Below are 26,160 nucleotides of genomic sequence, written 5' to 3' on the forward strand. Positions count from 1 at the left end.
TTTGATGTCCACGGTGAATTAGGCGGTAGATGCAGAACAGTGAACTAAGGTGATCCTGGAAACGGCGTTAGCAAAGCTACAAAGTTTTGTTCGTGCCTCTATTGTAGATCTAAATTAACTTTAATCAGAGGGCACATCTTTTTTCCTTCTTGTGTTTTTTTTTAAGAAAGTGGCCTTTCTGTCGAAAATATTCGTTTAAGGCATTGAATATTGTTGTTAATCACTAGACATGTTCTGGTTGCTAAAAATCATACATTTGAAACATTTTGAACAACGCGTATATGTTTCGGTGTTTGTGCATTTGCCTATTCTTTTACGCAGCCTCCATGTAGACATGCAGGTGCGTCTTACGCTGGTCAGAGTTTTTTTATTATTCGAGAAGTATGCCATCAGGCATAGTGAAAAGGAAGCGGAGAGTAGAAGGAAGCTGGAAGAATGAGTGTAAAGTTGCCTATAAACAATTACTATTTTGCCTGTCGTCTGAATGAACCTGTAAATACCTCAAAATTTGTGGTAACTGCTTCCATCTTTTTTGAAGATATTCTCGCGCATTTATGAAGCTTATTATCATCGAAATTCAAATTTGATTGAAGCATGTGTGAAAAATGTTTGTACGAAAATTATTTGCTTGCACTTCGTTTTTATATCTTTTCATTTCGTTAAAGGTTCTCGGCATCTTCCAATTGTTTAACAGTGTTTTTTGTGGTTTTATTTTTCTTAGGAAATGTGTTTTTGAATCTAATGTGCCTGCGCCATGTCTTACGACCCTTTCCAAAGCGACCTGTGCTGTATCAGTAAAAGCAAAGATGCTGCTTGAGATTGTGTTCCAATGTGCAACAGTGTTTATCACTACATTTCTTCTGTATTTGGAACTGTGTATTTTGTATGCGCCACATCTTACAACATTAAAAAAAACAGTATTGTGCTGATAAAATGAGACGCTATTTTGCCTGAGTCATTTTGCTAATCAATTGATTTTGCGAAGAAATAAGAGCCACTTTTTGCACGTACACTGCCTCTGATTAGCAGCCGTAGGAATATTGTTTCATCGTTTTCTTACAGACCAGCTGCAATTTGGAAATGAAAGCATACAACAATCTACACTTTTGCTTATGTTAGCCAGAAGCGATCGATGTCAGAATTAGCCGGTTTGCCGTTCACGCATAAAGATGCAGAAGGTTTCTGAAGAGGCCATCGGCCCACATTCAATGTCATCTATCTGTCACCCAAGGCAGATGACACCATAACTGCCTGCTCAGTTTATTTCCCGTTCTTGATGCTTCAGAGTACCGTGCGTGATGCAGAGTGCAAACATTTCTTGCCGTTTTGAGCATGTCTTCTCCTTCCTTCTTTGTTGTTGCGAGCAATATGTGCCGCTAAAACCAAACATAACATTTTCAAATCGATTATAATATACCTGCGCAAAGCAGTTCTTAAAAGAACGCTTTAAAAGCCAGCACAACAAGCCCCCGCCATTCACTGCTATTGACCCTTCCGCGGCGCCCCTCGAGTGCAGGCAGGTTCAGCGTGCCGTGTGCAGCGCTCCCGCTGGTGGGAGAGGTAATCAGAGGAGAATTAAGGAGGAAAGCAGCCGAAGGGAGGAGAGTGTCGCTACTTTCCATAACAGAGGGGTTTGTAGTAGGAGTCTTAGTTTGTAGGGGTGCACAGGGCCATCTCTCGTGATGACAGTGCACTATGGCAAAAAAAAAAGTTTTTCGCGTGGTCATTGCATTCGAGTCATGTAGTACTCCAAGCCACACTGCTATTCGCGCATGGAATCAGTCCGCTCATGAAGCGACCAAGTAGCACTTACTCACTTCTACTCCTCCGCTGAACCCTGTTGATGGAGACAAGCCGTGCGTGACTCCCGAAGCTCCATGCGATCACATGAACATCGCCATCCACCATTTTCGATTGAACCACCGCAAGTCGCCGTCGGCTTCACGACACCACCCCTCAGGGTTTTATCGCGGACACCTCCAACCTCTCTCAGGACACCTCCAACCTCATCTTCGTTGATAAGCTGAAGTGCTAATGTTGCCTACACTCCTCACATTCTCCACAAATGGCTAGCACCGCATCGCCCGCGATCACTACTGTCGATTTCTCAAGACCGCAGCTTATGCCCGTACTGCCACCTCATTTGCAAGCCAGACCTATTTTATCTAATATGGTACTGCTCCTTCTTTGATCGAGGCAGGGGGTCTTGGTTACAAAACATGGCACACCAGCAGATGTTATCGCCTTCAATCAATTTCTTTCTCTGGCCTCCACGGCATTAAAGAGGACCTTGCTGCTTTGGTAGACGAAGGGGCCTTATACGAGCAGTGTGAGGCGGGGCTTCTCACCGTGCTTAATGGATTTCTGTAACTTGACTGCGGCTTGTACCCTTATATCTTGGAGTTAAATTTTTTCCGAAAGACGTTTTTCCTCTTATTCGAATTTCTCATCCCTTAACTACGATATCAGGCCTTCCTCCACTAATAAAAGTTCATTCATTCATTCATCGTTTTCATATTCCGAACTCGGGACGGCGTGGCGTAGAAGTTGGGGCTTGCTTTAATCTTGAGCATGAATTAGTGAGTGCCTGTGTCAAAAGCTGGACCATGGCTAGGCTGAGTGGAGGATTAGGGTGATTAGGGCGTGGGCACAGGAGGGGCCATAGGCGCGTGCACATGGGGTAAGGGGTGCGGCCATCCCCTCTAATTCCCCATGGGGGGCGCCAAATCTTTCCCGTACATTTACCCTGTCTGGCTGTGCCATCAGTTTTAAATATGAGGGCTATGACCGTGTATGTTTTTTGACGATACTAGCGGTCGAGGACCCGTAACGTTGCGTTCCAAGAACTGCTTACTTGCACCTTTACTCCCGCGAAAAGCCGAGAACTCAAGGTTAATCGTTGTGAGCAATGCGTTAATTGTCCGGTCATTTTTCAGTTGTGCGTCTATGACGAAGCTTGTTTAGTTGTTGTTTTTTTTTTATAGCGCACAGTATGTAGCAATTCCATCACATAAAACAAATTCAGGGTGCACTTGACCTAAAGTACGCAGAGGAAAGCCCATTGCGCAGTTGTGATGTCATTGCGCGTGCGCAGTTGTGGTGGCTACTAGGTGTCAGTTGAGGTTTGTGCATGAGGACACTGCGCATGCCTAGTGCATGCGTTTAAGATGCCTGTGAAGAATAAGATGACCTGGCGCCAGCGCGCCGGCACGAGACGCGAGCGGCAGTTTTTTTTTTTTATATATAACGTTGTTTATTGCCTCGGGGCATAATGAAATATGTTAAAAAACTTTAAAGGGTATTAAATGAAAGAAAAAAGGTTGGCTATTCTAATAAAGTTAAAGGGAGAGCGATGCTAAGGCCCTTGCTCCAAGCGATGTACGAAAATGAGTTGTTCGACGAAACGGCCGCCAGGTGCCGAATTCTCGTCGGCTTCAGTGCCGGGCAAACCCACAAGAAGTGGTGAATATCTGCCTCATGATCTTGTGACTTGCAGACAGGACATCCATGGACGCTGATATAAATATCGATATTGAGGCCATGTTCGTGTTACAGCAGGTGTGAGGGCAACCCCGACCCGGATCCTCCGTAGCGCAACCTCCTCGGCGTGGGTAAGACCGCTGGGGAGGGTTACCGCACACGGTGGGACAAGAGCATGTGTGCGGCGCCGGAGGTGCTCCTTTCTTGTGAGAAGCAAAGTGGGATCATCCATAGTGAGGAAGCGTGTCATTGATGAAGGTAGAGTCGCCTGTCGGGTTGCAGAATCTGCAGAGGTTTGCGAACTATAGTAGGTCGCGTGGGACCCACTCAATTCGAATGGCTTGCGTGATGCGAGACGCCAGATGATCTATATTCTGGAAGATTTCTGGGCTGCGACTGACGCGTCGGAGCAGACGTATTGCTTTTTTTTTTTTTTCGCGCACATTTTATTTTCACAAAGGAAGGGATACATGGCGAAAAAGGGGGACGGGAGAAAAAGCTGCACAGCAGCAGCTTGACAATGCTCCGGCCACCCAGGCAACAGTGACACACTGTTTGGTATAACATTTTCTTCAATGATTGCAGAGATGAAAATTAATTACACTGTCATATACAAACGCAAAATACAAATAATATATAATTGTACGCAAAACTACACATTGAATATTATACAATGAGTAAAATAAATATTATAGGCTGATTCACAATGAGAAAAAAAAATACAGGATAGAAATACATTTTTAATCTTTGAGGCAAGCTGTTTACAGAAATATTTCTAAGATATGCTTTTTGCTCAGTTTCATTACGGTTATGTTTTTCTTTGTGAAGTCGTTTAGTGTGTTTGGAAATGTGTGAGCAATTCGTTGACGTCCATAGTTAGTTCGCAAGAAAGAAATTTTCCATGTCAGTTGATGGCGGTGAGGGTAAGTATAATGCTGTTTGTGTAGATTGGATAGTGTGAGAAAAGAATCGAGCTTTCCTTGTACCGCTCTAGAGTAATTTCTTATGAGTTTGTTCTTGTAAATATTGTCAGCTTTTACTATTTTATTTTTGTGGAAAAGAACTATTTAGTGTGATCATAAAACGGTACATTTTCTATTGCTCGAACGGCTTTTTTTTTGCAACAAGACTAGTCTGTTCAAAGTTTGTGAAGTCGTTTCTCCCCATACCAGGGTGCAGTAGCTAAGATGGGACTCGAACAAGGGGTTATACAATAGCTTTTTAATTTTTGCTGGAAATAAAATGGCGATTTCTATTCAGGATACCTACCAGTTTTCGCACTTTGGAGTAAACATAGTCAATGTGTGCGTTCCAAAGCATGTATTCAGAAAAAAAAAAAAAACAACGCCAAGTGTTTTCACAGATTTCGCTGTATCAATAACATATGGACCAACAATAATTCTATCAGGCACTTCAACTGATTTACCTAGTGCACGAAATAGAACGCATTTTGTTTTTGACTTATTTAATAATAAGTTATTATTCTGGGCCAATTCTTGTACTTTAAAACAAACTGAGCTTGCATGGGGTAAAATACATTCCAGATCGCTTCCCATAAAAAAATATATTACAGTCATCAGCATAGATAACAAAGCGACATGATTTATCAATTAGCACCAAATCATTAATATAAAATAAAAAAAGGACCGGACCCAGAATGCTACCTTGTGGTACCCCAGATTTTATGGACCTTATATGGGATTTGTGTTCATCAATCTCGACGTACTGAGATTAATGAACACAAATGTAGGGCGACAGGTTCTATTTAATGGCAATAACTGTAGTGTTAAACGAAATAACCGAAGAAATTACAGAAAGCAGAGACAGAGAATATGTATACAAATGAATAGGGAGGGTTTTAAGGATATAATCAACACTACAATGGAAGGTTACAAGTCCCGCTTCGTACCCACTGGAAGGCGGCTGCAAAGAAAGGCAATTGACAAATAATTTATTTTGGCTGAGTTGAGCTGAGCAAAAGCGGCGCCTGCGGAGTGATGTGTGAACGACCTATTAATTAGATAAGCAGTGCGCGTTGAGAAGAACATGACTTCCTGATAGGTGAGTTGAATAAAAATGAAATTTAAACTTCAGTGGGGTGTGATCAGTCCAGACGTAGGGATTGAACAAAGGCTGTGTTTCCGAAGGGTCATATTTAATGCAACCATATACTATAGGTTGCCGGAGTGTAAAAAGCTGAACTCAGCACGTAACTGGTATAGAAGAATAGGCAATGGCAGAGCATTTGCAAGGACATGAAGAGCATCCGTACGCGTGGTTGCATAGGCGCCAGTAAGAGCTAGGTGTGGTATTCGTTGCAGTGATAGAACGCGATCTCTTAATCGAGAAAGAGGACAGTGATAAAAAAGTACAGCATATGTAATCGAGGGAAGAATGACTTGATGATAAATTTGGCGCAAATGAGAAGGTGAAACGCGAACGTGTAAATGAAACCAATTAAGGAGCTTAATGGTAGAGGTCAGTGTTTTAGTTTGCAAGTGATTAACATGGGGAATGAAGGTACGGTACGAATAAAAAATAACGCTTAATAATGTGGTATTCGTTTCGCATTTAAGGCTGTGAGATCCAAGACGGAAGGTAGGCTTACGCTTATGTAATGCTGGAACTCCATTATGAAATAAAACATAACATTTTTGTGCGTTTAAGTGACCACGATTTTCGGTGCACCACTGGTGGACTAAAGTTAGGGCGCTGAAAGTCCTCGTAGATAATTCGCAAGTTGTCCTACCAGGTATAAGAATAATAGTGTTGTCGGCATATGCCTGAATGCGGATGGGGCAGATATATTTAGGAGATCGTAAATGACAATGTTCCAAAGTAAGAGGGAAAGAGGTTAGCCTTGTGGACTACCAAGATAGGAAGTAACCGAAATAGAACAAGAAGGGAATTGATATGTTAAATGCCGGTCATGTTAAAAGGGAATATATATTTTCTGGACATCGATGCTGCCTTAGAACACGTAATATTAAAGAGCGCCTAGCACTATCATATGTACCTTTAAAGTCCAGAGAAATTAAAAACGCAGGGTGTTTCTGTTGTTTGCAATCATGTAATAATTCTCGCAATTGATAAATGGCCTGGACAGAATTCCGGCCGTGAGTGAAACCATACTGATTCCTGTGAAGTAAGTTATTTTTCAATAAAAAGTAGTGCAGGCGACCATAAAGCAAATGCTCGAGTACTTTACCAAATGAAGAATTAATACATATCGGCCGGTACAAACTCTCTATTTGTTTTAGGAATAAATATAACTCTGCCTATCTTGCACGTCTGAGAGAAGTGACCCAAAAACAGAGAATTGAAAAGAGAGCCAAAGAAGGAGGGGTGAGCTTTAAACGAGGCAACGACAAAGCGAAGAGAGATAAGATCACATGCCAGCGGAAGACGGTAAATCCATCGAATCTTTTGCAGCCTCAATTCCTTCAATAGTGAAAGGTGGATCCTGAATTGAGTTATTATAAGGCTGCTGCCTTCGTGCTGCCTGACGGACCCGCTGAGCAGAGCTGGTCGCTGCGCCTGAAGCGCTGCTCTCCTGTATGCGTGAGCAGGCATCCCGCCAGAACCGGAGGACAAGGCATCACTGGATGCCGACCGTGCCTCGCACATATCCTTAGGCTGCTGCTGAAGCCCGGCTCGGACGTTGAGGAAGCGGGGGGGGGGGGGGGGAAGGGGGGGGGGGGAGAGATGTGGAGCCCTGCTGCAGCCATCTGTGAGGGAGAGGCGCCTTCCCATTCTTCCCCTACTCTGCGCCCTAATTCCCTCCCTTTCCCGTGTGGACCGGGGGAATCGGTTTAGCGCACGATCTCCTGGGGTATTCCGTCCTTCGTCTTCTGGCTGTTTCCCCTGATGTCCTGCTGTCAACAACACTAATGTCGAATGCTAATGAAGCAAACAACCAGAACTTGACTTCATCAACTTAGACAAACTTTGCAAGGTTACAAGCAATGCAGAGTAGAACATTATGCTTCTTTTGGGAAATATTTGAGTGGGCAGCGTAATCCTCTTTTGTGTCTTGTGGGAAAGGAGGGTTAGCGTTCCTAATCTACCCCTGACCATTTTTTTTTTTGCATGCGATTTTGTATTGCTTAAACATCAAAAACCATATTTGCAGCGAATGCACTTCAATGCGTGAATTAAGAAGCTCATATGCTTGGTTGGTAGCATATCATGAGCTAATTCAGAAGCTTATACGCTTTTGCGCTTGCCCATTCCACCAAAAAAAAAAAAAAAAAATTAGTTGTGGTTACGTTTTGGTTAACCCTAGTTGAATTGCGAAAGCAACGACGGAAGCTTCTTTTGCCTGCTACAGTATTCTCCTATCATGCTCTAATGTGTAAGGTGCTACATTATCGGGGACACATAAGCTCGTCCTTTAAGGGTATGACGCGAGAGTGTAAGCTACCAGCCCACATATAAAGTCACGCTTCATCCAAGCCGTATGGACGTACCTGCGTGTCGTAGGGGTAACGAGAATGCAAATGGTTCTGGCATGCTGATTCTTATATCATCCTCCCATATGAAAGGAGCAACCCGAGTTGGCAGCTCCTGCCCGTAGCATAGGGGAAACGTGAATTCAAATGTCATGGTAGGTTGATTTTTTATGAGAAGACCATAGCTATGCCTCTTTACGGCGTAGCTGCGGCCACCCGAGGTCTCACTTTGGCTGTAGTAGTATTGCTTTCGCAATAAAATGCACTATACGAAGCTATTCGACATCATACCTCAGTCCTGGCAGGAGCTTGACGTACCAGCTGTTGCAAGTCTGGAAGGTCTAGCTGGTGAATGCTGATATAGATTCTCTTCCGAGCTTTTTAGATGCGTATCTTTTAACAACGAACCGTGAAGAAACGAGAAGGTATACACTCACATCCCTCCTAACTCATTAATAACCCAAACAGCGGAGTCATCCATTAAATCAAATAAAGGCTTTATTAATTCATTCTCAGTTTCCTTTTTCTTGTCAGCTGCCGCAGCCCGCAGCATGCGTTTTCTATACACAGGATGCTCAGTTATTCTGAAGATATTTTAATTTTTGTGATCATCTTGCTTGTCGAATGTCTCTGCAGTTCTTATGATGTCTCCCCTATTCGCATTAGCTCTGAGTTGGAAGCCCCGTGCACAAGTTCGCTTCATTGACATGCTTCAGAAGAGCTTCTACGTAATTAACGCACAATTCACACGATATGAGAACTTTATGCGCAACAGCATTGCCGTGACAATTAACCACACAATGACAAAAGTCTTCTCAACAAGCAAATTTCCTCGCCCTCATGGCTCGTCTATTTCCTCATCGCGAAAATACTCAAATTTCCTTCGAATTTCTGGCACTGTGACCAACTTAAAATGATCCAAATCAAAATCCGTTTGTGCGGGTCAGCTGTGTTATTTGCGCTATGTACACTGATAGGCTCTTGGAATCTTGGAAGTTCTCTTCCGGCATTGCTATCAAAACACACAGGGCAGCGCGATTATTATATGGTACTTTCTCTTCAGTATTTATGCCTTTTACGTTCGAAATATGTGCCAGCAAAAAAATAAAGAGCCTTGCTACACGAAATATCACAAAAGTACTTGAATATAATTACTTTTCTAAATGCAGATCAGGGATTGTTCACTTCGAAGTAAGTTTTTTCGAAACTTCGAAGTTTTTTGCAGAGCTTGTGCCCTCCTTTTATTCTCGAGGACGTCTATCATGCAGTGACACGAACCAATGACGGACTTCTAAGCAATCGTTTCAATAGGCTTCGTTGTCACTGGTGCAAAGCATGCAGGCCAGCATGAAGAGGTCTGATGATAAAAAGAAAATATAGCAGAACGATTAAGTTTCGTCTTAAGAGAGGACGCGATAGCGCCTTTAACGCCGTTTCTTCATTCCGTCAATTTTAGAGATCTAGAGGCTGGCACGTAGTTCGCAAAGCGTAGGTCTATTTCTTTTGATTGAAGAGGTAAGACGCAGCATCTTCTCAATGCACACCCTACGTTTAGAGTGAACCGCACAGAATTGGCGGCCCACATGTCGGCGGCTTGAATCCCTGTCACAAATTGGACGGAAACTGGAAAAGAAGGTGGATGCTAAATAAGAAGCGAAAAATTGAATGACACCACGCTGAACGCTGCGCAATGAACAGCTACGTCATAATTAATACGAAATGACTTGCGCGTCACGATATCACGCAATGAAAAGAAATGAAACCGAAGAGCAGACAAGTTACTAGAAAGTTGGTTCTGGCGAGCAAGCCGATGGCGCTCACACTTTTTTCACAGCATTAACAAGTGAATTTCGCATAACACAAACGCGCTCTCCAAGGTAATGCGTCGCTTCGAAGCCAAAGCTGTCGTAATGCAGTTATAATTATACTGCAGCCACGTACAGTGCAACAGCAGCACGCAAAAGCTACGTGTGTGCCGGCCGCTCTATGCTTCTGCGCCGCGTGTAGCAGACGACGCGCCCGGCAAGGAATGAATGAATGAAAAAACTTTATTGAGGTCTTTTGGTTAGTCGAGTCTTCCTGCAGCCTCTTCTTCGCCACCGTCGGAGACTCCTTAGCACGGGTGGTTCCCTCATTCCAGGGCTCCACTGGTCCTGGCTACCTCGCATGCGTGCTGCACCAATGCCCTTTGGGCGGTGAGCTCGCAGCTGGTTAGCAGGCCCTCCCATTGCTCCGCACTCGGGTTAGTTTGTTTGTGGAAAGTGTAGTTGTGTTTACATTCCCATGTGACGTGGTATAGGGTCGGACTGTCTCCGCACCAGGGGCAGCTATCTCTATACTGTGTGGGAAACATTTTGTTTAGAATGTATAAGTTGTGGAAGGTGCCAGTCTGCAGTCTTCTCCAGCTGGTCGCTTCTTCTTGTGTGAGTCGCTTGTGGGGCGGAGGGTATTTTAACCTGCTGCCTCTGTAGTGATTTAAAATATCTGCGTACGTCGGGTCCACCATCACGGGGTCCACGAGGTCTTCTGTCAGCAAGGCTCGGTGCGTGATTTCGCGAACCAGGCTGTCTGCCCTCATGTTGCCCTCTATGTTGGTGTGCGCCGGTGCCCAGAAAACTACTTGTGTTGCTTTATAGCCCGAGGCTCCTGCGCCGAGGAGAATGCGTAGGGCCTCCCTGCAGATCCTTCCTTGTTGGAACCTTCTGCAGGCTGTCTTGGAGTCTGTTATTATAACCTGTGATTCGTTTCTTCGATAGCCCTCGGCCGCTGCGAGTGCCACAGCGATCTCCTCTCCGTCTACTACCGATCTTCCTCTCGCGGATGCGCAGCTGATCGTGTTGCCTGAGCAGTCAACCACCGCTGCTGCTATCCTCGTGTTGGTGCTGTATCTGTCTCTCGGGTATAGCCCTGCGTCTGTATATATTGTATATGCCTTTTTAGCTAGGTGGTTCTCCACGTATTCTGCTCTTGCCTGTCTTCTGGTCGCGTGTAGGTTGGGATCCATATTTCGTGGTATCGGGCGAATTCTGAGGGTTCGCCGGATTTCGTCTGGAATGTTTTCGTTTGGGTCTGGCGTGTTTTCCGCCTGGTAGCCTAGTCTTCTCAGTAGTCTTCTGCCTGTTTCCGTGAGTTCTAGCCTTTCTAGCTGTGCTTCCAGTTGGGCCGTCGGCAGCTCCTCAAAGGTGTTGTGAACTCCCAGTTCTAGTAGCTTGTTGTTTGTGGTGTTTCTTGGTAGGTTTAGGGCCGTTTTGTAGGCTTTCCTTATCAGAGCTTCGGCCTGTTCTTTTTCTTTCTTGATTGCCGGGTGGTAGGGAAGGGAGTATGTCACCCTGCTGACTACCAGGCTTCTGACTAGTTTAAGGGTGTCGTCTTCCTTCATGCCATGCCTTCTATTGGAGACTCTTTTAATCATTCTGCTGACTTGTTCGGTTGATTTTTGCAGTAGGCTGATCGTGTGGCTGCACTTTCCGCTACTCTGCAGTGTGGGGTTTGAGAGGGGGACCGGTCTTCCGCCCCGCTCCTACTCCGCAGGTGCTGCGTCCTCGCTAGCGACCCGCGGGGGGGGGGGGGGGGGAACAAAGGGGACAAAGGAGGGGGAAGACACAGCGTTAATACTCGAATGCTATTTATTGCACTTGCAAATAATACAGAGCATGCCGGCTAGCTATACATCAACAAGGTTTTCCTTGGAAGGGCAAGGCTACGTAAGAAGGGCTTTTGACTCACCGGCTGGGGAATGGGGGTGCGACTTTGGCGGCGGACATTTGCACGCGCCGTGAATATGGCGGCCGGGATCTCCCGTGCGCGCCGCATTCTTCGGACGAAGCCATACCACTGCGTTTGCCGCGGGAGGCGGCGAGAGTGTGCGGTATTTACCGGTCGCTTCGCCGTTGGGAACCAGAAGATGGGCGGTCGTGCACAACGGGTCCTCCCGTGTGCGCAGCGTACTCCGTGCCCGCTATCCCCCGGCATTTGCCGGGAGAGGCGGCGGCGGGAGACGACCGCTCTCGTAGCCGGCTGGATCCAGAATCTCCTCTCGTCTTCTCGCGGGAACCCGCGTAGACGTCTTGGTGGCGCACACATCGCTGGTCTCCTTCCCCCAAGGGGAGGTATTTACCTCCTCTCCCAGCCGGCGCTGCCATGAAGCTCGTTGGGGTGGTGGTGGTCGGTCGCGGCGAAGGGGAAGGAAACTGGTTTTCCACATCCCTCCCTCCTTAAATGTTCACCTATGGTTGTAGAGAGCTGCTCCTTGGACGCCATCCGCGAGGTAAACCCAGGCTTAGCAGGGCGATCCAAACGTTAGTGTCATCCGACGAGCAGCAAGGTGAAGGGGCCCCCGCTGTCCATCGGCAGGTCCCAGAAGCCAGCGTGACGGGAGGGTGTTGTTCCCGCTGGCGCGCCTTTGTTGGCAGGTAGGGGTTGGCCTCCTCTCCCGTCAAGCCGGACTGGTTCCGTGAGACTCCGAGCTTCGGTGATTCACGGCCGCAGGGCAGCAGGCAGGAACGTAAACAATGGCAGCAGGTCCAGGCGACTTCACTTGATATCTGCACAACCCTCCGGATCTCCAAAAAGGTTGAATAAATTGAGCAAAATGACCATTTGGTAAAATGCGGGCCAATGCGAGTGCCAAACAATTTTATCCGGTACCGCACTGCGTTCCGTTAATCCGAACGAAACACGGGCATCCGCGGTTCGTTTGCCGGCATAATCATCTGGTTCCACAAAATTTCCGATTCTCCTTCTCAGCCCAAAAATACCAAGTTCATTTGAACGAAGTTAGCTTTCTCTAATTCAGCGAGATGTTCGGCTACAGCGAGGTCAATATAAAACAAGCAAAACGCATTTGCGCATGCTGTATGCCACGGTTAGACTGTCCTCCGACGTGCGACAGGCAGCTCCCAAAAAGAGCCTTAAGCCTATTCGCTCTAGCGCTAAGGACAATAGCTAGAATGCAGCGCCGCGAGGATGTGCATCTCCGCCAAGGAACCCAGGGTGACCCTACTCGCTCGCTGCCATCCAAAGGCAACTTCTGAGCGAACGGCGCCCACCGCGTACAGCGGTGTCGGAGCGCCCCGGTGCTTTCCGGCAATCACGGCTGCAATACCAGTCAGCCGATTGCGGCACCTGGCTCCCAGAGCCAAACAGACAGAAGAGGAAATATTTACAGCTATATACAAGAAAAGTAGGGCCACCGTCCCGGCTGAGGCACTCACTCGCTTCCGGCGTGCTGTTCTCCGTGGACTGCTCGGTCTCGTGCTCCAAGTACGGACCTCGTGGCTGTACCTCTCAAAGGTGTCGGTAGTCGGCACACACATAAACACACACGCACACCCACAGTCACAAATAAAAATGCTCCACACACACACACACACACACACACACACACACACACACACACACACACACACACACACACACACACACACACACACACACACACACACACACACACACACACACACACACACACACACACACACACACACACACACACACACACACACACACACACACACACACACACACACACACACACACACACACACACACACACACACACACACACAAATACACGCACGACCATTTGTTCTCGCTGCAACTCCTCCCACCTCGCCGTCAAGAAAGCATATTAGCCTTGCTAGCATAGCGATGTCGGGTCAGGCCTAATGTTAGAAGTCCGGGCAGGCACTCCACGCCGCGAACTGACTATCGTCCTTTGTCCCTAGGGAGGGGTAAGTAGCTCAAGTGCTTCTGCACGAGAGAACCACGTTGAGGCGCCATTGTGGGGTTTGAGAGGGGGACCGGTCTTCCGCCCCGCTCCTACTCCGCAGGTGCTGCGTCCTCGCTAGCGACCCGCGGGGGGGGGAACAAAGGGGACAAAGGAGGGGGAAGACACAGCGTTAATACTCGAATGCTATTTATTGCACTTGCAAATAATACAGAGCATGCCGGCTAGCTATACATCAACAAGGTTTTCCTTGGAAGGGCAAGGCTACGTAAGAAGGGCTTTTGACTCACCGGCTGGGGAATGGGGGTGCGACTTCGGCGGCGGACATTTGCACGCGCCGTGAATATGGCGGCCGGGATCTCCCGTGCGCGCCGCATTCTTCGGACGAAGCCATACTATGGTGGCTAGAAGGGGGCAGTGTGACGGGCGACGTATCCGCGCCTTGCGAGAGGGAGGCGCGATCCGCGATGAAATTTCCAGGCGCCGCAAGGGGCGCTGCAGCGCTCTGGTGTGCATGGGGAACCAGCCGCTGCCCCGCGATTGAGCGCAGCAGCGCGGGTGCGGGCGAGGTCTGGGACGCGTGGAGTGTGCTTTTTTTGCGCGTGGACCGCGAACGATTCGAAGCTGGTAGTCGCACATGCACCACAGTGATCCTTTTGAGATGCGAAGTGAGTGATTTTGTGCTGATCCTGTGTTATGCAGTAGATAACGCTGTGCGCACTCGTGGCGCAAAAGCGCGAACATGTTTTGTACCTGGGCGCAGAAGCGGGTACAAAGCGCGCAAAGCCGAAACCCCCTTTTCAGACCACCTAAATATGTAGCTTAACGCGAACTGGGATTGCGAAATATCAAACGTGCTGACAAGGAGCTGACGACTAATTGTGTCTCGTTTGCGAACGCATGGCATACAGGACAACTTTTTCGGTGTAGAATACCCGAGACAAATCTTCACCAAGGACCTGCGAAATTGCTCGCAACTATCATCTGCCCCAGTTTCTATAACCTTGCCCGTCTACAGAAACAAGAATATTCAAGCCAAACTTAATTGTTACGATGCCTTGCTGATCAACAGCTGAAAATATTTTAATACGCTGGACATGTTTATATTTCAGGACATATGCTGGGAGCATTAATGTGATGCTGGCTCTCTTATTCAGCTGTGGCTCAGTTCAGGCCACAATAATGTGGGTGAAACAAGGGATAGCCAGCTTATCTTTTACATGGCAGGATATGCGTGACACAGAAGTTTAGCAGCACAATTTCTTGCCATAATTGTGATTCTGGCCTCAAAGTCACCAGAGCAGCAGCTGAATGCAATTAGGTTCGCTGAGCACGCAACAATTTGGTAGGTGAGGCTTATTTTACAGCCAGGAACAAAAGTTTGAGGGATGCTGGCTCGTGTAATTCTTTGTGTGTGTGTGTGCGTGTGTGTGTGTGGTCGGGCAATTATAAAGAAAGAAATTTGTGGAGTCCGAGGGGACATGCACACTCCATTCAGAGAAAAAAAAATATCAGAATACAAACTTGCAAGGCAACGAAAAAATAAATTTTTCCCACAAATCCGGCCGCCCCCAAACGTTTGTTCCTGGCTGTAGCATATAGAACTATGCTGGCCGGCGTTAGTAGGGGACGCATTCACATTTTTTGTAAAAAAAAAACGAAAACGTTTTATGCTTTCAGTGTGCATAATTTCGCGCAGTTTCTCAACAGTCTAACAAACTCCACCAAGTGGGATGCGCGATGTTCATCATAAAGAGGTTATTGCAAAATGTTTCCAGTTTGTGGTGCTAACTATGGATTCATTTTTTTTTTTTTACTCGTTGAATAAAGGACACTGATCTTTAAAATGACCGCCAGAAACATTCGAAGTTATAAACAAAGTGAATTCAAAGCAGAGCCATTCGTTGTTCGGTCGCTCTGACGTCTGCATTTGTATATTGTATTAATAAAATAAACGTCATTTATGCTCTTAATTGTGGACATTTTGTGCAAATGATTTCTTTACCTTATATGGTAATGAAGTGTTTCCTTTGGTCTTGTGGATTTGTCCAGCAAAAGCAGTGATGGAAAATATTTAGTGCATGATATGAGATGCGCCAGATCATCCATAAGTGCACCTATTATTTATGAGCTACAACTTCCAAGTAACGTGATTCCATAAACGGCATGTTGCTGGCGCATGCAGCCCGACGAACAGACAGCGCTCTGTTCGTCGTCCTGTCTGTTTTAGGTTTGTCTGCTTCTTAGGGTGTCGTAGCGCGCTGAGAACTTAATTTGCTAGTACGTCCCCCCCTTTTTTTTTCTGTGGCCACTCATTATATTTGCCGCGGCTGCATCCGAACTCCAAAGCTCCCAGTCAGAGTTCCGAATTGTCCGTGTTCGTTGTCCATGTTCACTTGTGCTATCAAGCTTTTAGTGAAAACTAAACGCGTAGAGTTAATATTCTGATAGGCGTTCTATTAAAGCTTGCTTTTCCTAAATTGCGTCGCTAAACTCCATTTGCGCGCACTGATGGAGAAAACAATGCATCTTTTCATCTCCGATCTGCAAACATTTCGTCATGTTGGCATCGCACCAGAATAAAAATTCAAACGCGGCGCAAAATTCACGCGACACGCCTGCCTGGTGCCCTGTGCCGCCCCCTCCAACCGCCGCGACGGCTGCACACCTGCTGCAAGTAGCGCCATCTATAGCTTTCATCGCTCCGCTGTGCGCTTCGCCGGCTCCCGCCCGTCACACTTAGCCATACCACGGCGTTTGCCGCGGGAGGCGGCGAGAGTGTGCGGTATTTACCGGTCGCTTCGCCGTTGGGAACCAGAAGATGGGCGGTCGTGCACAACGGGTCCTCCCGTGTGCGCAGCGTACTCCGTGCCCGCTATCCCCCAGCATTTGCCGGGAGAGGCGGCGGCGGGAGACGACCGCTCTCGTAGCCGGCTGGATCCAGAATCTCCTCTCGTCTTCTCGCGGGAACCCGCGTAGACGTCTTGGTGGCGCACACATCGCTGGTCTCCTTCCCCCAAGGGGAGGTATTTACCTCCTCTCCCAGCCGGCGCTGCCATGAAGCTCGTTGGGGTGGTGGTGGTCGGTCGCGGCGAAGGGGAATGAAACTGGTTTTCCACAGCAGCCACATGCCTAATATCCTTATGACGTTTTTTTTCTGGTATGTTTTGGCCTTCGAGCTTGATTTCCAGGTTCGCCTTCGTAGGTTTCTTCGCCACCCTGAGTAGCTCCGACTTGTCTGTTGAACACGCTAGGCCTCTTGCCCTTACGTATTCTACGCAGGACGTTCTCCTACAACTCAAGGAGGACATCCTAACCAACATCCCAAAAACAGGGGAAAACGTGGTCATGGCCCTAGACATCAAAGGGGCCTTTGACAACGTCAGCCACCCGGCCATAATGGAGGGACTCCAAAATATAAACTGCGGGGAAAGAACTCACAACTATGTAAGAGCCTTTCTAGCAGGCAGAACAGCCACCATAGGGCTGGGGGAGGTGAGAAGTCAGCCTTTCAGCACCCCCCACAAGGGAACCCTACAGGGGTCGGTGATCTCGCCCGTGCTCTTTAACCTAGCCATGATTGGCTTGGCCAAAAGACTGGAAGAAATCGAAGACATACAGCATGCCATGTATGCGGACGACATCACGGTATGGACCAACCGGGGCACGCTAGAAGAGAAGCAGGAAAGCCCGGCAAGGAGCAAGAGTCGACTGCAGCGCCGTTAGTTCACTCGACGGCCACCGGGGACACATATCTGGTCGGAGCTGTGAAACTGAGTTTGTTCTAGTAATGTTGATAGATACCTGAATACTGCACAATTCCATCCAGTGAAATGAGCTTCGGGCTCTGCTGACAGGTACCGTCTTCTCCATCTGACGACATCCAAAGTGTTGTCGTCCTTTGGCGGAAACAAGTGATGAACTATTCTGCCTTCACAGAAGTAGCTTGCGAATAAACGCTAACTCGAGCTTCTTCAAATGCAAGTGACGTTCCCGCCCAACAATATCGAACCGACTCGCCCCTCCATGCACGCTTTGTCCTACGCGCCGCCATGTTATCTCTTTTAATCACGTCACGTTGCTTACGGCAGCATAAATAAAAAGACATAACTTTAACTACTCGGTTATTGATATGCTAGAGCTTCCGTTGCATGCACTATGGACAATAAAGTACGTGACTGATTTCACAACAACCTCCAACTGGTACCAGATGACTCCCAATCGAATGCCAACTGGAACCAGCTGATTTCCAGCTCAAGCCAACTGTGACCAGTTCATTCCGCTTCACCACCAACTAGAATCAACTGACTCGCAGCTGAAAGCCAAATGTAAGCAGTTAATGTCAGTTAATTACCAGCTGGGACCACTTGAAACAAGCTGAAGCCAAGTAGAATCAGCAAAACCCAATTGAATTTTTTTCCACGTGCATACAACATGGAGCAACTTTCGTCGGTAGATAGTAGACAACTTTGTGAGCCCGTATCTTCAAGACAAGGCGCTGCGCTTGCTTGAAGCACGCATCAAAAAGCCAAATAAAAATTTCAGAATATTCGTGAAGGATATGGCTCGTCTCTTTTTGCCGTGCCGACCCTGCCATGAGTGAACAAAGAACGCATCAGCCATCCAACGCGCCCTCCGAGAAAGGTACCGCCGGTATGACTGGCCATCCAACAGCGCTCCTACGAGTGCGGTGGCGCTGACAGTAACTAACAGGATCGTTCTGCGCGAACTCACCTGAGAAACTGTCCGCAAGGAGCTGCAGAGGTTTACTGATCTGAAAGCGGAGCCGGTAGTCGACGTCGCAGAAATAGTAAGAGACGAAATTCAGCACGTCATGTCACCTTCTGCAACCGGGCAGGAGAAGGAGAGAAACACGCTGTCTTGCGTATGGCGACGACGTGACCTTGTGTTCCTGTCATCCAGATCCGTCCGTACAACAGTCGGCGCTCCAACACACGCTGGATCTTTTAACATCTCAACTCCCCGCTTTGGGTCTGTCGATATCGTGTAATAAATCATGTTTCATTCGCGTCGGAAACAAATCTGGCTTACGGAAAGCAGCCCCCATCACTTTTACGGTAGATAATTCTCAAATGCATCAAGTGGGAGTGTTCGTGTACTAGGACCTCTTCTTCATACATCGGGGGACTGGGACACTATGGCTAAACGCTACCCGTAAATCGGCTCACGCTACATCTTGGTCTGATTCGTCGCATAGCTATGCGCTCAGGCGGAGCGCGTTCTGATACTGCTCGTCAGCTCGTGCGCTCCTTCCTTCAGCCGCGTATAGTCTACCAGGCACAATTTCAGCGCCTCACCCGTCATCAATGGAATTCCCTTGAACCTATCACTTGTGAGGCTATGCGCGCCATAACCCATTTACTTCGTCTTACACCCATACCTGTTCTGCAAGAGTACGCTCAACGTAATACATTAGCTGAACCATAACCTCCTTTATAAAGGAGGTTATGGCTGAACTCATCGACCAGCGTGAGACAATCAGAACACTGAAAATATCGTTTCAGCTCCATCGCTTACACACTCTTCTTCTTTGGTCATACTGTCAACTCACAGGCAAATGCTCCACTGCCTCGTCGCCGATGTCAGCCGCGCATTTGCCTCCAGGGTGCATAATAAACACCGATGCATCACCCACAGTTCTGCAGGGAGTTACCGCTGTTTACAGTCCCTCCCATCCTCATCTTAACTCTCGCGCAACGTATAGCGTGGATACATGCGCCCACCTTGCATTGGAGCTTCAGGCGATACAAAACGCAATCAGTTCCTTCCCCCTCGAGCCCAAATTTGGTACTGTTCATATTTACACTGACTCCCTAGCCGCCCTTAAGCAGCTTAAGGCTGTTCGGCGCACATTCAAAATTACAGAATCCATTCATCAGCTCTGCAAAAAAAAAAAAAAAAAAAAAAAAAAAACCCTGTCATATGCGTATACACTAGATTCGCGGCCATGCTCACGATCGACATAATATCCATGTGGACAAAATGACACACCTTGATACATCAGGCATGCCGCCACCTTCTCCTCTTCGCCCAGATCCGTTCCTGTCTCATGTTTCCTAGAAAGAATCTTTGCGCCAGCGAACACGCGCTCTAATTCCTCGTGCTCGTACCTTCTCCCCGGTAATCTCACTCGGGAGGAAGAGGTATCTGTGCGCAGGATTCGGGCAGGAGCGGCTCTGACCCCTTCTGTGCGTCATTGGTGCGTGACGAATGCTTTCAAGTGACCGAAAAGTGCCCGCATTGCAGTGCTTCATCGGAACTGTGCGATGTGAAGCATCTATTGTGGACCTGCCCATCTACGGCATCCGTGAGACAGTGCTACATACAGAAAGTAGGCCTGCGGTGGGACCTTGGCTGTGACTACAGGAAGTGGACGCTAAACAACCAGTTTATGGGCAACCTATGCGATTATTTAAGGAAGACCTGTTTACACTCCTTCTTCTAGCTTCCTCCTACTCCCACTTCCTTTTCACTATGCCTGATGGCAAACCTCTAGAATAATAATAAAAAAAAACCGCGTGCGCGTGCCTAAACACGCGCTGGAATGCAGCGCGGAGCAGACGATCATGCTTTTCAATGCAGCGGGGAGCAGACGACGCGGCCGCGCTGCGTGGAGGCTTTGCCGGGGTCTCCATGGAGGGCGCTGATGCACAGAGCGGCGCAGCGCCCCCTGGCCCAGCACTATGCAGCAGCCGCTCGTTGCCCGCCGCCAGATTATGGCGCGCCAAGCTTACCAAGCCGTCAGGAGATTCCAGTTTCCCAAGGGCCGCCGTGATTCCAGTTTCCCAGGGACCCCTGTTATTACCTTCCAGGCTCTCCCAACCGCGCTCCACCTTCACAGTGTTATTCGTCTCCGACCCTTCGCAGCGTTGCTGACGTTAGCGCACGGCGGTCCCCGAGTCTCTCGTTTCAAACTCGCGGCAGCAACTTCGCGGAGGGAGGTTGCAAACGAGCAATAAGCCTCAAAGCCCACCGAAAATGTCGAGAGTAACCGACACTGCTTACCCCGAGCTCTCCGCACTACCGCCGAAAACACCGCGGAGACGAGCAATTGCGGCGAAGAAATTGTGAGAGATACACAATATTTGGCGACAAATTAAGCGCCTGGTAAGTATTCGGGCTGTCGCACCAGGACTATTTGGTCGGGCAGCTGTGTCGACCTCAGCCAGGCACGCCAGGAGAAGGGTGGGGGATGGGGAGGTAGGGGAATTGCAATATGACGGGGCATTCGAAGAGACAGTGTTCTAGGTTGGCGTATGGGTGAGGGCAGTTTGGATAAGAGGGGTCGATGCGCGCTCGGAGAGGAATAATCGCGGTGGAGAGAGGAGCGTGTTCTGCTGAATTTTCCGCAGGACATGGGGACGTGGGTGTGAGCAATGGAGAGATTTGGGTCGGGATAAGGAAGTACCTGCAGGGATTCAGGTACGCGAGAGTAGTGCTGCGTGATTCTATTCTTGTAGATGAGGGCTTCGTCAGCGGAAGGTGGACTTGACCAGGGGATAACAAGCGCCCGGTGTCGGGTATCTCGGGTGAGCTGGTGTACCACTCATTACCTGTAATCCCAGCATGGCCAGGTATACATCTAATGGTTACTATGGCGGTTCTCAGGGAGTAGAGGGCTCCAGAGAGTTCATCATGGAGGTCAGTGGGGAGAGTGAAGAATTGGAGATCCCGAACTGCAGCCATCGAGTCTGTATATATGGTATACGAGGAACAGGAGGGAAACTGGGTTAGCCAACACAGTCTCCCCTCCATTTGCTTTGTAGCGCAGAAGCGCCCTAAAGTTACCGCCGTTTTTCGGTTCTTCACGAGTAAGACGACCTATATATCTTTGTCACCCCTGAGAGCGAGGCCTTGTCTTCCGCAAAGTAGGACAGTCTCAACAGTCGCGCGTAGTTTCTTCTTTCTGTCCTCAAGCAAGCCCTTCGTGTCTTTGTCTAGCCGCGTGGGGACGTTGTACATGGCACTTTTCCTCACATCACGTCGAGAAAACTTTGCGCGTCAAGAGTTGCCCTGTTGTGGTAATCTGTCCGCGAATGGCTGTCAAAAGTCTCTTTGGCGTGCTTTAATTTTCTGACTAGGGTGGTCGCGAGACGCTTGGCGAGCATCTTTGCTAGGTTTTGCGTTAGCTCGAAAAAGCATGCAAGTTAATATATATATATATATATATATATATATATATATATATATATATATATATATATATATATATATATATATATATAGATGTCAAAAAGCAGGCCACCCGTACTGTTGAAGCGAGTAGAATTGGAACCTGCGTCTTTTCCTCTTTTGGCACAGATACCTCAAATTCGTAACAATGGAAGACGGCGTCCAGACTTCAGAATATGCCCGCTCTCTGCCGTCCCCAAGAATGTCTGGAATTAGTGTATAGCACGATGTCACAATCGCTGACTGGGATAACAGGTATTTTTGTTTTCTGCTTCTTAGGCTTAATGAGACCTCTCTGAATATCCCCTTGTCACTGCTGTGTTTTGGTTTGAAGTGGAAGTTCGCGTTTTGATCAGGGTGTACCTGATAGTAAAAAAAAATGGATTTGAAGTTAGCGCCAGAATAAATTGTACCACTTTTTGCATCCAAACATTGATTAAAGCCTTTCTTTGGATTAGGCTATTCATGGCGCACCCAGTAAGAGTCCATGGCTGACTGCTGTTCCCCAGTAGATGGCACCACGGAAGCTTCTCAGTGTGTGTTTTCTAGACATCCGAATTGTGGCGTTTTCTATGAGCTTCAGATGCCATCATGCAAAGGATGGATTATCAGCATTTTGAGTTATAACGAAAATGATGTCGCGTCGTGATCGTATATATGAATAACGGGTCTGCAATTCTGCTTATCAGGAAAAAAGCAAACAAATTTCGAAGCACAAAAACTTTTTTCCGAAGTGGTGGACTCTTGCTCTTACGCGCACTTCTAAATCTTTCAGAGGAAATTTCAACTAATTTCTTAGAACTAAACCTTATTGCATGTGCATGTGCAAAAACTTTAGAATTTTAGAAAAGGGTATTTCTGAAATGGAAAGAATGGCTAAGCGCACTCTGCAGAAACTATTAAAAAAATGCTCTAATATGTAAGACACCAAATTGCAATATATTTTATGTAACCGTAAGTTTATAATAAATTTGGCTGATAATAGCAGCTAAAAGCACTTCACTGCTTTCGAAACAATCGTAACCAATTCTCAAAGAGTCTGCATCCCACGGTGGTGGTGGGGAAAACGTTTAATAAAATATAGAGTTACATGAAGGTTGCTCTGGGGTCAGGCTTAGTGCCCTTCCCCTCACAAACACTAGGTGGAGTCCCTAGTACGGGACCCCAGTGGCTTCCGCTGCCGCCATTGCTCGTTTGACCAAGGCCTTTTGGGCTTTCAGGTCAAAGCAGGCGAGTAGCGTCGCCTCCCAGTCCTCCCGGGTGATGTTTTGGTTAGGTGCAAAGGCAGGGTTGGAGGGGCACGCCCACACCATGTGGGAAAGGTCCGAGGACATTTCCCCGCAGTGCGGGCACTCCCCGGAGAAGGCACTGTCAAAGTGTTAGAGCGCCCGTCTCGGCTGCGGGAGGTGGTTAGTTCGAAACCCACCGCCGGATACCCACCGGTAAAAATGGGTACAAGCGTCCCCCGGCCTGGCGCTCGGCTTTTCTAGGGGTGTGCGTTTGGGAGAAGCTCCGTAAACCCCGCTGCGCGCCCCTCCTCCGCAGTGGGCCCAAACCCAGTTTCGAACCTCGCAACCTGCAAAGGTGGTTCAGTTTGTCTTGCAAAGGTACTTCCTTTGAGCCTCACCTGAAGTGCTCCCTTTGAGCCTCAGCTGCAGGAGTCCTAAAAAAAAAGGGCCACATAATGGGCTTTTGCCGCACAAGGCGGACTTATTGTTGTGCGATGGCGGAACTTATCGCTGCCACATCGGAGCAACTATTTGGGACCTATGACCCCTTCCCCAAATATTTCACCCCAAAGAGCCGAGACCAGGCCGGGGGAAAGCTTGTACCTATTGAAAAGCCGGTGGGTACCCGGCGGCACCAGGGATCGAACCTGGCACCTCCCGAAAAAGAGGCGGATGCTCTGCCAAGGCCACGCTTCGGTCATGTGACGCCGGGCACATCGTGGTATTCGTAAGGAGGTGAAGAAATACGCGTTCCTCCGCTCTTGTTAACCCTTTAAATATTGTGTCTGTCTTGGTACAGCTGCGTAATTTCTCTGAAAGTGTAGGCTGGTGTGAAGTCTTCTGAGGAGGAAGGAGACGAGGTTGCCCGGTTAGAAAGCGCGCGGGCGGCGGCATCTGCTGCCTCGTTTCCTCCTAGCCCAGAATGGGCCGGAGCCCAGACTATGAAGCGGCAGGATGGACTTTCCACATACGAGCTGTTTTGCAGTAGTCGGTAGGCCAGGTCCGAGCTGTTTTTTAGTAGCCGGTAGGCCAGGTACGGGACCCAGCCCTGTTGAAAGTTCCTACACGCCCCTCGCGAGTCCGTTATGATTGTTTTGGAATGAGAGTGTGTTGCTGCTAACGCGATGGCGACCTCCTCTGCCTGTGTTACGCTTCGGGCTTTGAATATGAGCCCGTTTGACGTTTTGGACTCGTGGATCACTGCCGCCGCGTACCACCCGCCTTGGTGCGGGCCGGACGCGTCCACATAGTACACTCCGGGTTTCCCTTCGTAGTGATGAGCTAAGGCCTCTGCCCTGCGCGTAGCCTCCCACGCGCGTAGCCAGAAGCACCAAGCAGGAGGGCAAGTTAAAGCAACATTTAAAGCAAAATTTATTACTTCTTACTATTAAACACCTGCTAAGAATTACACTCCTGCATAAATAAATCAGTTACGTTCATGTGACTCTCCAAGGAGCGAACTGAGACAACCAAATAAATCCCAGTCGTGGAATTCCCGCAGCTGTCGGCTCAATAGGTAATGTCATATTTCATTATCGCAAAATTATTTTCGGAAAATGTTAAATTGAGGACTTTCATAAAATTTTAAAATCCAGAAATAGCAGAATACAGGATTTAGCTTACACCGAGCGTAGAATTAAATCTTGCGATAATGCTTTATTTTCTCTAGGATGTAACCGGGGTTTAAAAAAAAAAGGGTGATTTAGTTTGGTTTGGTTTGGTTTGGTTTGTGGGTTTAACGCCCCAAAGCAACTAAGGCTATGAGAGACGCAGTAGTGCAGGATTACGGAAACTTCGACAATCTGGGGTTCTTTAACGTGCACTGACATCGCACAGCACACGGACGCCACTCCGTTTCGCCTCCATCGAAACGCAGCATCTGCGTGGTTCGGAAAAACCAAATCATAAAAAAAAAATTACACGAACAAGTAACTGTACGTACTTTAAAGTAATTACCTCTACAAACGTTCAGGCACATTCTCACAAATTGTTATGCAATCCCTAGTTACGTTGAAATGATATAAAAGTGGCAGGTCCATCGGAAATATATGCCGCCCTCCATTTACATGTTGTCTGATACCGCCCCCAGTGTTCCGCGTTTAACTGCCAGTGTTTCAGTGCTTCGCCGTCACGCCAATAGCAGTACTGTTATAATCAACAATGACAAGTGTGAGCGCTTACCTTTCGTAACACCGTTGACTTTGAGAAAGAAGTGTGTTATATCCAAGCGTGCACCTTGTTGCTTTCCGGCCGTGGAACCGTGGCTGGTCTTGTCTTTGATGCAAGGTGACAGATGTGTTTATCCACTGGAAAGGTAGAAAGATCGGTCGGAAAATTGAGCATCTGACCTCCTACTCTACACCAGGTAAGGACAAAAGGAGAAGAAAGAGGAGGTGATGATGTGATGAGAATATCTATAAACACAGGGATAGTAAGTTTGTCTCACAAGAGCGAATCCAGTCCCGTGTTGCTCAATAAACGGCCAAAAGGCCACGTTACCTTCAAAGCTTTCCACTTGTCCAGCCAAGCGCCCAATAGTAAATCCACCGAGAGTGGCCGGCTGTACAAACGCTGCAGGGAAGCAGATAGTATTAGTCTTTCGCGCGCATACACTGGGAACACCATTAATATATGATCCACGATCTCCGTAATGCCTGAAGTTGAACATTTCGGGGAGTCCGCCTGTCTAATTAAATGCAATTATTTACGCGTGAAAGCCACATTTAAATGCAGTCTATGGATCATACATGCATGATGGTGCGGAATTCCACGCGGAACAGAAAATAGACAGTGTCCGATATCTCTAGTCTTCTGAGACGGAAATTTCGGGTGTCTGGCTGGGCCTATAAGCAGCCGTCTCACCCAATACAATCCGGAAAAGACACGTGATATCCGCCCCTGAAAAAGGTACAACTGTTTGGAGGCCACTGCAGTGGGCATGCTTTGCTTCAGCATCTGCCAGCTCATTTCCATCGAGGCTGCAGTGGGCAGGGATCCACTGAAATATTAAGGCTCATGACTCACCAGAGTGTCCGTGCGTGTGTTAGCAGCGAGCGAGACGTGTACCACTTATTCGCGA

General features: G+C 47.9%; 1 long non-coding RNA gene across 2 annotated transcripts in view; it reads right to left on the reverse strand.

The window, feature by feature from the left end:
- Positions 1-26,160, reverse strand: part of LOC146203090 (uncharacterized) — a 63,876-nt gene that overhangs the window by 13,323 nt on the left and 24,393 nt on the right. For both annotated transcript variants that reach the window (XR_014702334.1, XR_014702333.1), the window contains 2 exons: positions 25,581-25,652; positions 25,263-25,387 (listed from right to left, as the gene is read on the reverse strand). This is a non-coding gene — a long non-coding RNA (uncharacterized LOC146203090). The remainder of the gene's footprint in view (positions 1-25,262; positions 25,388-25,580; positions 25,653-26,160) is intronic.

Source organism: Amblyomma maculatum, chromosome 1 (genome assembly GCF_055883805.1).
Source record: "Amblyomma maculatum isolate TAMU_Amacu chromosome 1, ASM5588380v1, whole genome shotgun sequence".
Lineage (NCBI taxonomy): Eukaryota > Metazoa > Arthropoda > Arachnida > Ixodida > Ixodidae > Amblyomma > Amblyomma maculatum.